Consider the following 14,532-nt stretch of genomic DNA (forward strand, 5'->3'; position numbering starts at 1 on the left):
GGCCCACGCTGCGCCTGGGCTGGGACTGGTCCCGCCGGCGCAGGGTAGCAGGAAACTCTCCGCACACTCACCGGACCTGGGCTAGGACTGGGTCTCTCAGTTCACAATGTTTACAATAATTTCTGTCCAAAACATTATGGTGCATCCTTATTCACTTTATCAACGCGATCTGGCATTGTGCAACTTTTTGGCTCTTACCCAAAGCCAACATTGTGTTTATAGCAGCAGCAGCACAAGTGGCAATATCTGGATCGTGGGAACAGTGTATATGTCCCTCAACAGATGAATGGATTTTAAAAATCTGGTATTTGTACACAAGCACTACTGTGTCGTAAAGAAGGGTCAACCTGAAGCATTTGAAGGCAAATGGTGGCAACTTGAAAAGAAAATGTCAAGTAAAGTAAATCAGGCACATAGGCTGAAAAATCACAGGGTTTCTTTTATGTGAGAAACTCAGTAGAAGATAGAGAAGGAGGAAGTAGAGTGAAATTCAAATAATTTTCCAAATTATCTATTCAGTTGTTTCAAAACTATTTCAATGTATATGCGGATTTGTTTTATTTAGACCACTAGCTTCTCTTCATTCATTAAAAGTAAAGTTTGTGCTAGTCTCTGTTTGTTTCTTTTTTGAAGAAGAGAGTATTTTTGTCTATGACTTGCACTGTAAGTAATATTTTGGCCATTCTTCTAAGATTATGTATTACATATAGTTACTCTCTAATTGTTTTGCTACAAACTCTTATAAAACTACTTTTATATTTCCTTTAGTTATTAATATCCACTTATATTACATGGAAATAAAAGGAGAAAAAATAATATTCTTTCTAAAAAATTTAAATGTTGCACCTAGTGTTTGACCATACTTTGTATATAAGAAAAAAACAGAAAGCCTTCTATTTCCATGACATTTTTATTATCTGGATGACATCTTGAAAAATTTTCTTATAACTGATTTATCACAAGATATTGATAGCAAACTCCCTGAGGGTGCACTCTGTCAAATATGTGAATGACTGTACTCTGCTTTTCTAATTTAGTATGGATACCTTTACTTGTCCGTAAATTAATCTGGGAGTAGAGGTAACAGCCTCTTATGCCCAGTTAAAGAATATAACTAGGGGCTGGGGAGTTAGCTTAGGGATCTAAGTGCCTGCCTGGCAAGTACAAAGACCCGGGTCCAATCCCCAGTACTGCATGCCACGCCAGCCCCGTACCAAGCACTGGCCACCGAAACCAGGCATGGTGGTACACTTCTGTGATCCCAGCACTGGCAAGGCTGAGATAGGAGAATCATTACGAGTCTGAGCTACGTAGGGAGACCCTGTAATAAATAAATGAATAAAGGTATATTTTTAAAAGAATATAGCTAGATCTCGTCCATACGTAAACAGACACTCACCCTGCCTTAATAATACAATATGATACATCGGGAGTCCCATCTTCAAGGTTAAAGAAATACCACAAAAAATCCCCTTCTTTGAAAAAAACTTCTATTGTTTATGTTCAGCAATGCAGCTGAAGAAATAAGTGTTCAATGCATAGACTGGTATTGTTCAGAATTTGGCTAATTTTATCATCTCAGATTTAAAATTCATAGGATCCGAATGCACTTATTGGTATCAAGGTGATCTTCAAAAGCTGAACAAATAAGATAGAGAATTCAGAGAATCCAAAGCTTCTCAGAGCTTGCACTCACAGGCTGATAGTTGAGCTGCACAGCGAGCAAAAAGCAACACTCGTCAAAAACAAAAAAGGAACACTTACTCCATTCACTTTCTTGTCTGTACGGCACAGGTGCTATGAATGAGGTGGGAATAGTTCATATTCTGTTTATTCACTAAAAAATCAATAAGGTGAGATCAGAGCAGTCAGTACTCCCCACTGCACACCTGCTTCTCTCAGACACAACATGCAGCATTGAGCATCCCTGGCCCAGCTCGCCAGCCTCGGCGCCTATCCCCTGCCAAGGGCACAGGTATAAAACACAACTACTTTTCCTTCCATCCCAGCTAGAGCCTGCCACACAATTGCAAGCATGTTGTAGGGATGAAGCTGGCATTTGGCAACTACTACCAATGAAATTCCCCAAATCCAGGTTGAAAATTGAAAAAAAAAAAGAGAGAGAGAGAGAAAGAGATTTGAAATAATTTATAATATTTGAGTGTTGATGTTAGGAATTGAGTCACTGTCCAATACTGAGAATTCCAAACAAAATGGGGATTTACTGAAATAATATTTTCATCTTTTTCTGAGAATAGATTTTGCTTATATTCACTATTCTACAATATTCATTTAAGAGTATTAGTTAGACCAGATGTCATCAAATTATTCTTGGAAGTTTACAGCAGTTAGCAAAACACCTTCCTACTTGTGTCTGCCTCATGAGAATTCCAGTACTTGAGGGATATTTTAGTAGAGCTTGCAAACATAAGGTGTATCGTGGGCAAACACTCATTCCCTTCAGCATCTGGTTTCCACTCATGGATGGAGCTGTTTCAGTGGTTAAGGGTCCTCTCCCAGTCAGCCTGTTGAGACCTCATGCTCTTTGTTCTACTTGAAAATTATGAGCCAGTCCTTTCAGTAGACTTCATTCAGGTAATGGTTATGGTTTGAATCAAAAATATCCACTGAACAATGGTACTCAGAAGGTGATTGTATTGTGAGCATATTAACTTTATCAGTGAGTTAACCCTCAATGAATTCATGGTTGCAAAGGCTGTTAAGAGGAAGGGCTTATATGGAAGAAATATGAAAGTGGAGTCATAACCCGGAAGTTTATATCCATCAAGGCTGCCTGCTTCTCTCTGCTTCATGTGCTCCACCATGAGGTGAGAAGCTCTTTCCTGCCCAAGCAAGGCTGCTGGCCATGGACTGATCTCCCTGAAACCTTGAGCTAAGATAAATCTGTCCTCAGTCAGGATGCCATTTTCAAGCATTCTGTCTCAGCAATGAAAAGCTAACATCATAATGAAAAGTACTTTTCAAAAGTATACTTAACCATCCTGTAGTTTTCTTTATAACTTTAGAAAAAGTCACAGTGCATTCAAAAATTGTTTTAAATTTTTGTCAGAGTTTGCTCTTCAGCATCCTACTGCTTTTTTATTTGAAGATATTAGTTGTAAGAAGAGTAATAGAAATTTAAATTGTTATGGAAGTTGAGTTGCCAGAGGATATTTATTCTTACAAACACTGAATTGTGTCAGGTATCCCCTAATTTAAACTATAATCACTTTTCAGGTAATTAAAATGATCCTGTGGCATAGACACAGAAATCAGTCATATGGCCTACCTTTCTAGCTTCTGAGAAAGAAACAATAATAATTAGAGATGCCTTTAGCATTTTGCATGACAGGTATTTCCAAATGTAGGAATATAAAAATAATGATCTTGCTTTTGGGCAAGATTATGCTTTGCTATTGTGGTAATAATAAAAGCAGTGATGAATATTGGAATGAAAGAAAGCCTTCCTAATGGTTTAAGGGTGCTTATCCAACAATTTGTATTATGCCAAGAGGAACGCAACATGTGAAAAGCATATTTAAGTGAAACATAATCATTTATAAGAATGAACATAAACTACTGAAGATTGGAAGAGCAAAATAACTAAGACTTATTAAAGAAATACACTGCAAGGTTAAGATTAGCTGGAGGAGAACACTGCTGTCAAATGAGCTCTTGGAAACCAGGAGGAAGCAATCACTGTTGACAGAGAATCTCTTGCTATGACGAGATGTCTTTCGATCATGAACCTGCTGTGGAAAGCTGAAAAAGGTTAACTTCCTTTAGAATGCTTTGTACTATATTTGCAGAGGTAATCTGAAAAAGAAGATGAAAAACAAAGGTGGAAATACAGCTGTGTCACATACAAAGGTAAAAACAGCACACCAGGTGGCAGACACAGGTCTGTGGGGAAGTGTCTTTCCCTTGTTCAGAATTAGCTTCACTGGGAACCTGTCTTCCCCTTGTTCAGAATTAGCTTCACTGGGAACCTGGGAGCCACCACAGAAGTAGCCCTGGCATCTGCCCTCCCTTCTTTTCGCCTCTTGCAGCTTTCTTTTGCAATGGCGTACAGGGCAGCCCACGGAGACAATAGATTCACAGCCTACAGCCATTATGATAGCAAGAAATAATGCTGCCCTCCAGAGAAGTCTGAAAGTTCATTTTCCTTCTCAAAACCCTCCTGCACAATTTGGGGACAAGAGCTCTTCATTCTGTTCATTTTGGCTTTAACAAAAAAGCTACATCCTCAGAGCACACAGGACAGAGAAATTCTTTGGCTTCTTTATCCTGTCTTTTTCTGTTGGAGTCTGAGCTCCTGTTTATAAGCTTATATTTATAAGCTCAGCTCCAAAAGCTGATTTCTTTCAGGTATTTGGCAGGCTGCTCTCCTTTAATCTCTCATTTTTTTTGAAGAGTCACCTCAAGAGAAGCAAAATGAAAAGTCAAGGCAATCGGAAAGGGGCTGTCGCTCTACTAGCTGAAGACATCTTCATGTTTTCTAGGACACGCAGAAATGAACGGAACTCTGTGAATATAAGAAAGAGCAGCGTTTTTCTGTTCAGCCCATTCCTTCCACAGCAAACCCATAACAGATGTAAGGGAGTCTCATCATCCAATGTCTGACACGGCAGATTCTTCCCCTTATATTAACTCTGCAAGTCTCAAATGGCTCTTGCAAGCCCATCTGCCTAGCAGAATCCAAGTCCAGTCAGCACATGGAGGCTGTAGGAAAAGCATGAGGAAGGACACTGTGATATGCACCTTACTTGGCCCTAGATTGTTCTGTTTATAGACTAGACAGAAGAAATTGCACAGAGTTTCTCTATCTACATTCCCCTGGTACCGAGAAAAACCATAGTCATGGTATGTGGGATTTAGAATTGGAAACACCTGATCACTAAGTTCTTGAAAATGTACAAGGATGAAGAAAAAATATGGCACTTACTATGAAATCTACCATTAAAAATATTCCTAATGAAATTGTTTATTGATTAAAAGAAATTTCCTAGGTAAGATTTTTTTTTCCAAATGGAGAAAGGAGCATTGTGGTGAAATTATTTGCAAATTATTTTGATGCTTCTTTAGGTATATTATCACATTGCAAAACAAATTTCTGAGTGGGTCCACAAGTAGATTAAAATATAACAAAATACAAAACTTCAACGATAAGAATAAAAATGCTGGGTGAAACCTAGTATGGATTATGCACATGTTAAGTGGATATACATGTGGCAATATATAATTATTTACATTTGAATACACTGTCTCTGATCTTTACAAACTTTGGATGTATCTCTGGCTAAATAGCTCTGCAGATTAAAGTGCCTGCAAGCAGATACAGGGGCCAGGATTCAATCCCTGGGCTGGCCATGCCGGTCCCACCCCCAAGGTACTCTGAGACAGCAACTGAGATGGGGCATGATGGAACATGCCTGTAATCCCAGCTCTGGGAGGCTGTAAACAGGCAGATCACTGTGAGTTCCTGATCTAGTACTGAGACCCTGAACATCCTGTAGACCCTTCCCTAAAAATAAATAATAATAATAATAATAATAATAATAATAATAATATCTTTTTTAAAATAAAGAAATAACTAAAGCTGTTGCTATATGTGAAATAGATTTTTCTATTGTTTCGGATATAATATGCCCCATGCTGTATCAGAAGCTCCTACAATGATTCACTGCCTTCAGAACTACTACTCATCTGAAAAAAATGAAGGCTACTTGGGCCAGATGATTCAGTTAAAAGGCCCTACATCATTCTGTGTTTTAGACAATGCCCCTCACCCACCATCAATCACAAACATTTTAAATTCATGTGTAAGCCCCTATTAATAGGCTATCAAGCTAGAACATATTTACTGAAAATTAAAAGATTCTCCATGTGGCAAACCAAGCCTATGAAATTAGCAAGCATCTTTGGCTTCACATGAGGGATGGTAAAACAGGGGCCGGAAGAGATCGTGCTCTGGTGATAGACGATAAGTAACTCCACACAGCTAAATCCTAGGCGGGTTACCTTACTTTCCTGTAGCAGAGACCAGCCCTTTAATGTTTACTTTTTTTCTTTTGTTTTCCCTCTAACTGAAGAAGGAAACTTTCCAGCTCATGAACATGAACTTGAGGCCTCTGCTTCCTCCAATTACTGGAAAGAGGTGAATCTGTGGAGCAGTCTAAGGCTATGGTGGGTGTCTTATCTCTTCCAGGGGTTGGGCTCAGGATACAATTCTACAATGTTCTCCTTCACCAACCTTTAAATACTGATTTCTTCCTGAGATGGCTGAGGATTTGATAGCCAGAGATGACCTGGAAGAGAAGGTAAATTTGAAATCAAAGGCCTGATAGACTCATTCAAACATTTCCATTTTTTAATGTTTTGATAATTAATAAAGACAAAAGGAAGAGAAAAGATTCAAGTTTATAATTCAGAGAGGAGAGACAAACAGGTGGCACTTTCCAGCACGTATCTTGCTGTATCACCTATTCACTTACCTGTACCTTTGACAATTTTCTAAGTGTAAACAGAGCTACAAAGGAAAACACCATGAACTGAATTCACTTCAGTTAAGGAATGGATGGCAGTCATGATTCATTTAGAATGCCAAATGTATTAAACTAATAATGTTTCCAAAAATGCCGTGTAGGGGGCTGAGGAGATAGCTCAATCGAATAAGTGCTTGCCTGACAAGCACAAGGTCCTGAGTTCAACCCCCCAGTACCACCAAACATAAATAAATAAATAAATAAAATAAACAAAAATGTCATGTAAAGGGAGAAGGTTTAGGCCCAGTCCCTTCCCAGATGAAAGGATATCTGCTGAAGGATGTGTTCCAGAGCACGGCACTGGAGAAAGGTCACTAACATGCCAGAGCTCAAGGCTTGCTGTCGTCCTTCTCACTGACTTTACAAAACAGTGAGATTTACACATATCCATCTCTATTGAATGCAAATCTCTCTAGCAACAACTATAAATCTTTTAAAATCATGTATGCATGCAGGATGGCTTCGATAACTGTGCTGTGGATTTCTGCTGGTCTATGGAAAGCAGTTAATGCTTAAAATTTTTGTGGTTTTTTTTCATTGTTTTTGCCTCTTTCTTCTTAATTTCTTACAACCTTTTTTCCCCCTTTTCTTCTTTCTCTTTCTGATTTTGCATGCATATGTCTGGTAATCTGAACAGCTAAGTTAAAGACAACACTATGCAATGCAACAGATACTATAATGTTCATGCTATTCTGTTTGGTGATGTTCTGTATCATTTCTAACTTTTTTATTATTATTCCATATTCTTTTTAAAAAAGAAAAATAGAGGAAAAAGAAAAAATAAAAATAAATAAAAATTAACTCATTATTTACTTATTTGGTAAATATGTCTAAAGGGGGCAGAGATAAATAGCTATTTATAATGCAAGTGCTACATGCCCAGTATTATAATAAAGGAATGGCAAAGGCTCACCATCCCCAATTTCATTTAAACAGTTTACAGCCCTCATTGTGAGATTTGACAGTTGACCCCTCAAGGTAGCCTCACAATTTTGGACTCATTTGCCTTTTAAAAGCAGATAAACTTGCAATTATACCTAAGCCCAGAGCGTAGTTGAAAGTTAAAAAGGGAAAAAAAGAACTAGAAGAAAGTTTATAGGAAATAACGTGAGAAAACTACAGCAAAAGAAATGTGGGAGAGCAGACCATTCATTACAGGAAGTACTGGTACAGTCTTGATAGTGGTGATCATTGGGTCCCTGCTTTACTCAATCCGGATGCTTCCTCAGGTCTTGATAATCTCGAAATAAAATAGTAATGTACAAAGTTCCTACCCAAATCTCACTTAATCTACTGTAACATATATCACCAATATCATTATTACCAGAGCCAACTTTGAAAACTAGAAATAAAACAAATTACCAAGTACCAAGGAAATCAGTAATATTCCAAGTAATTCATATAACAATTAATTTTGGATGTGGTGACAAGTACCCTTTGATTTAGAGCTTAACCATTATATGATATCATCTATCCATTTTATTTCTAGAGTCTCTTTGTCCATAACATTTAATCATTGTATTAGATACAATGACAGACCAAGAGAATTTTAAAAATTATTTTTCTTCATACTACTTTTCTTAAAACCAAGTCATTGAGCCAACTTAATTGAATGAAACAGAATACAATATCAGAAGGCATAGAGGTGTATGTTGCTGTTATTTTCTGAGTTTTTTAGTCAAAACAATTTGAAAGCCGCACGTTTTTATTTTTATTTAGTTATGTTTTGTATTTTTAGGGCAGGATCTACAGGGTGTTTAAGGTCTTACTACTAGATCAGACTCATAGTGATCAGCCTATTTACAGCCTCCCAAGAGCTGGGATTACAGGCTCACACCACAAAGCCCAGTCTCAATTACTGTCTCAGGGCACCCTGGGGGTGGGGCAGGTACAGCAGGACCCAGGATTGAACTACGGGTTCCTGTGCCTGCTTGCAGGTGCTTTAATCCACTGAGTTATTTGGCTGGCACTCTGAAGGACACAGTTTTAAGCAAACTTTTATAATGTGAATTTCCTATTTAATTTTAAATAGAACTATCAATGATGATGCATATAAAGCAATACAGCAATGACCAGGGCCAATAACTGTATGCTCAGTCTACTACAAAGCTTGTGTCTATACGCATTTTGTAATTTTCTTAATAAATGAAAAAGTAAGACAGAAAGGAAATCATCCACAGAGTTTCTCTGGCTAGAGAAGGTAGCAGCCCCTATCACCTCTTTTGGCCTCCTGGTAGGGAAGGACTGTCCACAATTCCTCCATCAGGTCTCTACCCTGCAGAACTATCTCCCATTTTTTTTTCTTTCCTGCCCCCCTAGTACTGAGGATTAAGCCCAGGACCTTCACACCAAGCTACATCCCCAGCCCTTTTTTTATTCTTTATTTTGAGACAGGAGCTCCTTAATTTGCCAAAGGGTGGCTCAAACTTAAAATCCTCCTACTTCACCCTGCAGGAGTCAGATGCCACCATATTCAGCTGTCTATCACCTTAACTGGCCTGCTCAACTCTGCCAGATCTCTTTGTTTCGTCTATAAAGAGAAGAATGTGTAACCCCATAATGCTCATAGACAAATTCTAGGCATAAATTTTGCAGTAGATCTCATCTCTTGAGTACCCAAATTGTTTCACAGTCACTGTTTTGTGCCAATTCATTGTTTTTGCAGCCATGACAGGAATGGATGCTGCTGGAGCTAGCACACCAATCATCAATCACTATAAGTAATTTTCAAAATGTATCAAAGTTAATTGTAAATAATACTAACACATTTATTGCCTGTAACCTTTTCTTAAGATATTTCAAGATTGTTAACATTGAAAACAAACCCTAAGACGAGCCAAATAGCTCAGCAGATTAAAGCACTTGCAAGCAGACACTCGGGCCAGGGGTTCAGTCCCCAGGCATGCCATGCTGGCCCTGCCCCTGGGGTGTGCTGAGACGGTAGTTGAGCCTGGGTGCAGTGGCACATGCCTGTAATCCCAGCTCTTGGGAGGCTGTAAATAGGCTCACTACAAGTCTGATCTAGTAGCGAGATCCTGACCACCTTGTAGACCCTTCCCTAAAATACAAAGAAAAAAAAAGAAAGAAAGAAAGAAAAGAAAAAAAGAAAAAAAGAAAAGAAAAAAAGAAAAGAAAAGAAAAGAAAAGAAAAGAAAAGAAAAGAAATACTGACAGAGACAGGGGAAACCTAAGAAAGAAAGGAAGCATCAAGGAAATGTGTGTCTACCCCTCTTCGTAATTCTAATTTTTGGGAATATAATAACTTGTATTTGCATTTTGCTCAGTAGTTTATAAAACACCTGCTACATTGTTCTCACTGGATACCTGTAACATCTGCGTGGAATATTCAGATAAATTCTTTTTTTAATACTTCAGAGCACTCATTAAGTATTAAAATGAAACTAAACATAGTTTAGTAAATTCCCTAACTTCAACCATCAGTAATTAGTAACAAAAAAACATGTAGGGAAACCCACTTATTCTCTTTTTGCTACATCTCTTTTCTCTCTTTTTCCCATTATAAAAATTATCCTTCAGTGTCATGATACAAATACATGAAGGATCCCAGCCATTATCACCAAAAGCAAGAGTCTCGTAAATTCTCTGAAGGACAGCAGGATACATCACGTAACATTACATTTGCTTTATGTTTACAGGTCATTAGCTGTTCCCTGGTGGCCCTTTGGAAAGTTAATGTAGCATGCTTCTGCCATAGTTTCAGGATAGGTAGCTCTCTTGGGAGAACTGACTTCTTGAAACCAAAAATCTAAACACAGAGCAGTAGTGCTACCACACATCCTGTAGGCACACTGCATTCCAACATCGCCGTGAATAATGAGGAAAGTGTTACTACTAACACTTGACAGAATTTCATATTTATCAACGGTGAAAATCACTCAATAAGCAAGCAATTTGTAGCCTTGTAACATGAGGTGAAAATTTATCTCTAACTTTGGCAAAGTATTTTTATTTCCCTGGTTGAAGAGCAGCTACAAGAAAAAGATAATGGAAATCTTTGATCATTAGGTGACACTACTGAGAATGAGAGGAAACACGAAAATGAATAAACACCAAGTATCTTTCAATAACATTTCTGAAGACATGACCTTGTGAATCAGACAGTTTACTCCAGGGCAATGTTGAAAATGTTTACTAAGTTGCCTCTATTTTCAGTTGAAGGGGAAGATTAAGGACTACACTCACTGATACGTTGCTGTATTAATTCCAGTTGATTTGTGTTCTTATTCATTGTGTTGTAGTTTTGCATCCCGAGATTTCTGATGTTCCCTGTTTATGCTATTAAGAGTATTGCCTCAGTAATTCTAGATGTGTGGTGCTGAATTGAGTTCCTGAAATCAGGGTATTTTTGTTCTTAAAGTCACAGAATACTTAAAAGAATGCTTAAATATGAAAACGATTATCAGAACTCAACGTAAACTAAATAAACTTGATAACTGTGTACCAATTTGATTTCAGAGGTCCAGATATCAGTTGCGTGATCCTCTCAGGATAATCTGTCATTTTGATTACTGATACATGCAATTTAACATTTAGGACTCCTTTGAGATCCTTTGGTTTATTATTCATGAAACCTAGGATTTTGTTAAAAGGAGATACGCAAATGGTATTAATGTAAACTGAGACATGACTAAATTCATTATATAAACAGCTTTCCTGTAGAGCAGCAGCAATAGATGCTTGCAAAAATGAAAACATTTTGCCTTAAGAAAAAAATTGGAAAAAATTAAATGCTATAATTTGAATAAAAGTACAACTCATTTGTTCTGTGAACGGTATCATGCCAACCATAAATGCACAAACTCCTATGGCTACGTTTCTCAAGAGAAGCAATGGATACAGCATAGACTCAAAATATCTCAGAGATGGTCAGGTACATTAAGGAATTTTTATGAGCAGAGAGACCAGAGAAATGGGATTTAACAGCTAGCAAGGAGTAACTGAAATGAGGTTTTGACTTTGGACATTGTTTCATTTAAAATTCTCTTCTGAGAGATTACAGAATTGCAAATACATAGAGAGTCCCTGCAAACTTTTCACCCAATGTTCCTATGTCAACATCTTATATAACCATTATCAATTGTCTTCCTAGTAATCACCCTTAATACAGTAATGTATAACTGAAATACAGATGTGTTTCGATTTCAGTTCCTCCATCAAAGTCATTTTCCTGCTCTGAGAAGCTTGGACCTTAGCTTAAAGTGGTGCCTAACAGAATTCTTCTCTGGGCAGTTACTATTTTGCATTTAAAATTAGAAATATTTGAGGGGCCGGCCAGTATCTCAGTGGACTAAAGTGCCTGCTTAGGCAGAGCGCAGAGGCCGGGGTTCAATCCCTGGAGTGTCGTGCCAGCCCCACCCCCGGGGTATGCTGAGACTGGGATTGAGACTGGGCATGGTGGCATGTGCCTGTAATCCCAGCATTTGGGAGGCTGAAAATAGGAGAATCACTATGAATACAATCTACATAATGAGGTCCTGTGGACCCTGTCCTAAATAAATACAAATAAACTATAATAAAATAAAATAAGAAATATTTGAGAGGTGATACTTTGAGAATACTCAAATAACTTATTTTTGTTTTAACTTCTACCCAATAATTTTAATAGTCAGCAGAATTTAACTGTGATAATTATTGCTGTGGTGCTTTATTAATTCCTTTACATTTATCAATCATGACTATTCAGTAAAGAAGAATTTTTGCTTCTTTAGTAATTTATTATTTATGTCTGTATGAATGATGAACTCTTCAAGTTTTAATAAAATACTTATATTTATTTTGCTATTTATATTGAGAATTTTTAAAAAATGTATAAAGTCTAATTCATGTTTTTATTATAATTGTTGCTCTCTCTCTCTCTCTCTCTCTCTCTCTCTCTCTCTCTCTCTCTCTCTCTCTCCTCTCTCTCTCTCCTCTCTGAGAAACCGTCATCTACTTCCAAGGTTGGGAAGATATTCCTTTATGTTTTATTCTAAACTCATTATAGTATATTCTCTTTTTTGTTGTTTGACAAGAGCCATTTTTTAAAAATGTATTTAGGATAGAGTCTACAGGGTCTCACTACACAGATGGTATTCTTAGTGATCCTCCTGTTTGTCAGCCTCCCAAGTGCTGGAATTACAGGTGTGCGCCACCACACCCAGTCTAAATCTCAGTCTCAGCACACCCCAGGGGCAGGACTGGCACAGCACTCTAGGGATCAAACCACAGCCACTGAACTCTACCTAAGCAAGTGCTTTCGTCCACGACTATCTGGCCAGCCCTTGACAAAAGCCATTTTACTGAAGAACAGAGTTAAGATCAAAGAAAGATTGAGACCAAGATCCAGTGTTGTCCCCTGTGTCCTCTGCCTCCACCCATTGGTAGCATCTACCACTAAGAACTTGTCTGCCAGAGGTGGCTGGCTTCTTACAACCGATGAGCCTACATTAACATGCCATTATCACCCTAATTTAGGGTTCACTCTTGTACTAGCCATTTTATGTGTTCAGAAAAATATATAATGACATGTGTCCACCATGGAAGTGTCAGAGTAGCTTCAGTTGCCCCAAGATTCCCCTGTGGTTTACCTATTCATCCACAGAAATTTGCAGTTAACTACTGATACTCTTAGTTTTTCCATAGTTGTTTTACATTTGAGTTCACATAGTATGCAACCTTTTCAGGTTGTCTCTCTTCAGTTAATAAGATATGGTTAAACTTTCCCCATCTATTTGTGTGGCTCTAAAATGCATATGTTTACAGTGCAGGACAGCATTCCATTGTCCGAAGGCACCAAAATTTATGCACAGACCTTCCAATAGGTACCATGGGTGACTGTGTCAGTGATATGAATCAGTGTGCTCTAAATAGACATTCTCAGGTTTTTGTTCGACATAAGTTTTCCACTCATTTGAATACATATCAAGGAATACTTGTTGTTATGTGGTGGGGTTAGTTTTGTAAGAAACTCTCCATTTGTCTTACTAACTGAATGAACCGTTTTACATTCCCACCAACAATGAATGAAGGCTCCTTCACTGAACATCCTCAGTGGCATTTGATGCTGTCAGCATTTTGGATTTTGGTGTGCAGGGTTGTTTCACAGTGGTTGTTAATTTGCTTTTTCCTATGAAGCTTCTTGTTGGTAAAATACATGTTGGAGGGTCAGACAAATAGCTCAGCAGATTAAAGCACCTACAAGGAGGTGCAGGGGCAGGGGGTTTGATCCCAGGCCTGCCATGCTGGCCCCACCCCCAGGATGCACTGAGATGGCAATTGAGACTGCACATGGTGGTGTGCAGCCTCTTACGAGGCTGTAAACAGGCAAATCACTCTAAGTCAGATCTAGTAGTGAGACCCTGAACACCCTGTAGACCTTTTCTAAAAAAATAAATAATAATAATAATAATTAATAATAATAATAATAAAATACATGTTGTAGTGTGTTTCTGAGAGTTTTTTCAGTGAAGATTAGGGTAGATGGATAGAAAAGACTCATTCAAAGTATAGCACCATCTATTGGGTGGAATGACAGCACCACTAATAGGTGGAGAAGTGATAAACAAAATGTGGGTGGATGGAAAGAATTTCGCATGCGCGTCCAGCTTCCCTCAAGAGCTTTGCTGCTGTTGTCACCTCTGGACCTCGTATTCCAAAGTCTTCAACTTTTGGACACAGATTCATACCAGTTACTCACAGGGGGACTTTCACACTGTCACCCTCACACTGGGACTGCATCCTTGTTCTCTCTATTCTCAGGTTTCCAGTTAGACTGAGCAGCTGCCACTGATATCTCTTGGGTTCCAGTTTGCAGATGACCTCTTGCCATGCAAATCAATATAAGAAATACCTTCTTATATATTTATTCATACGCTACCTAACCTGTTCCTCTGGAGAACCTTGACTAACCAATGTATGATGTATGTATCTTTTGTGGTGAGGTACCTGAAGGTATTTGGCCCAATTTTAATCAGTTTGCTTGTTTTTT

This window comes from Octodon degus, unplaced genomic scaffold, assembly GCF_000260255.1.
Source record: "Octodon degus isolate 3935 unplaced genomic scaffold, OctDeg1.0 scaffold00020, whole genome shotgun sequence".
Taxonomy (NCBI): Eukaryota; Metazoa; Chordata; class Mammalia; order Rodentia; family Octodontidae; genus Octodon; species Octodon degus.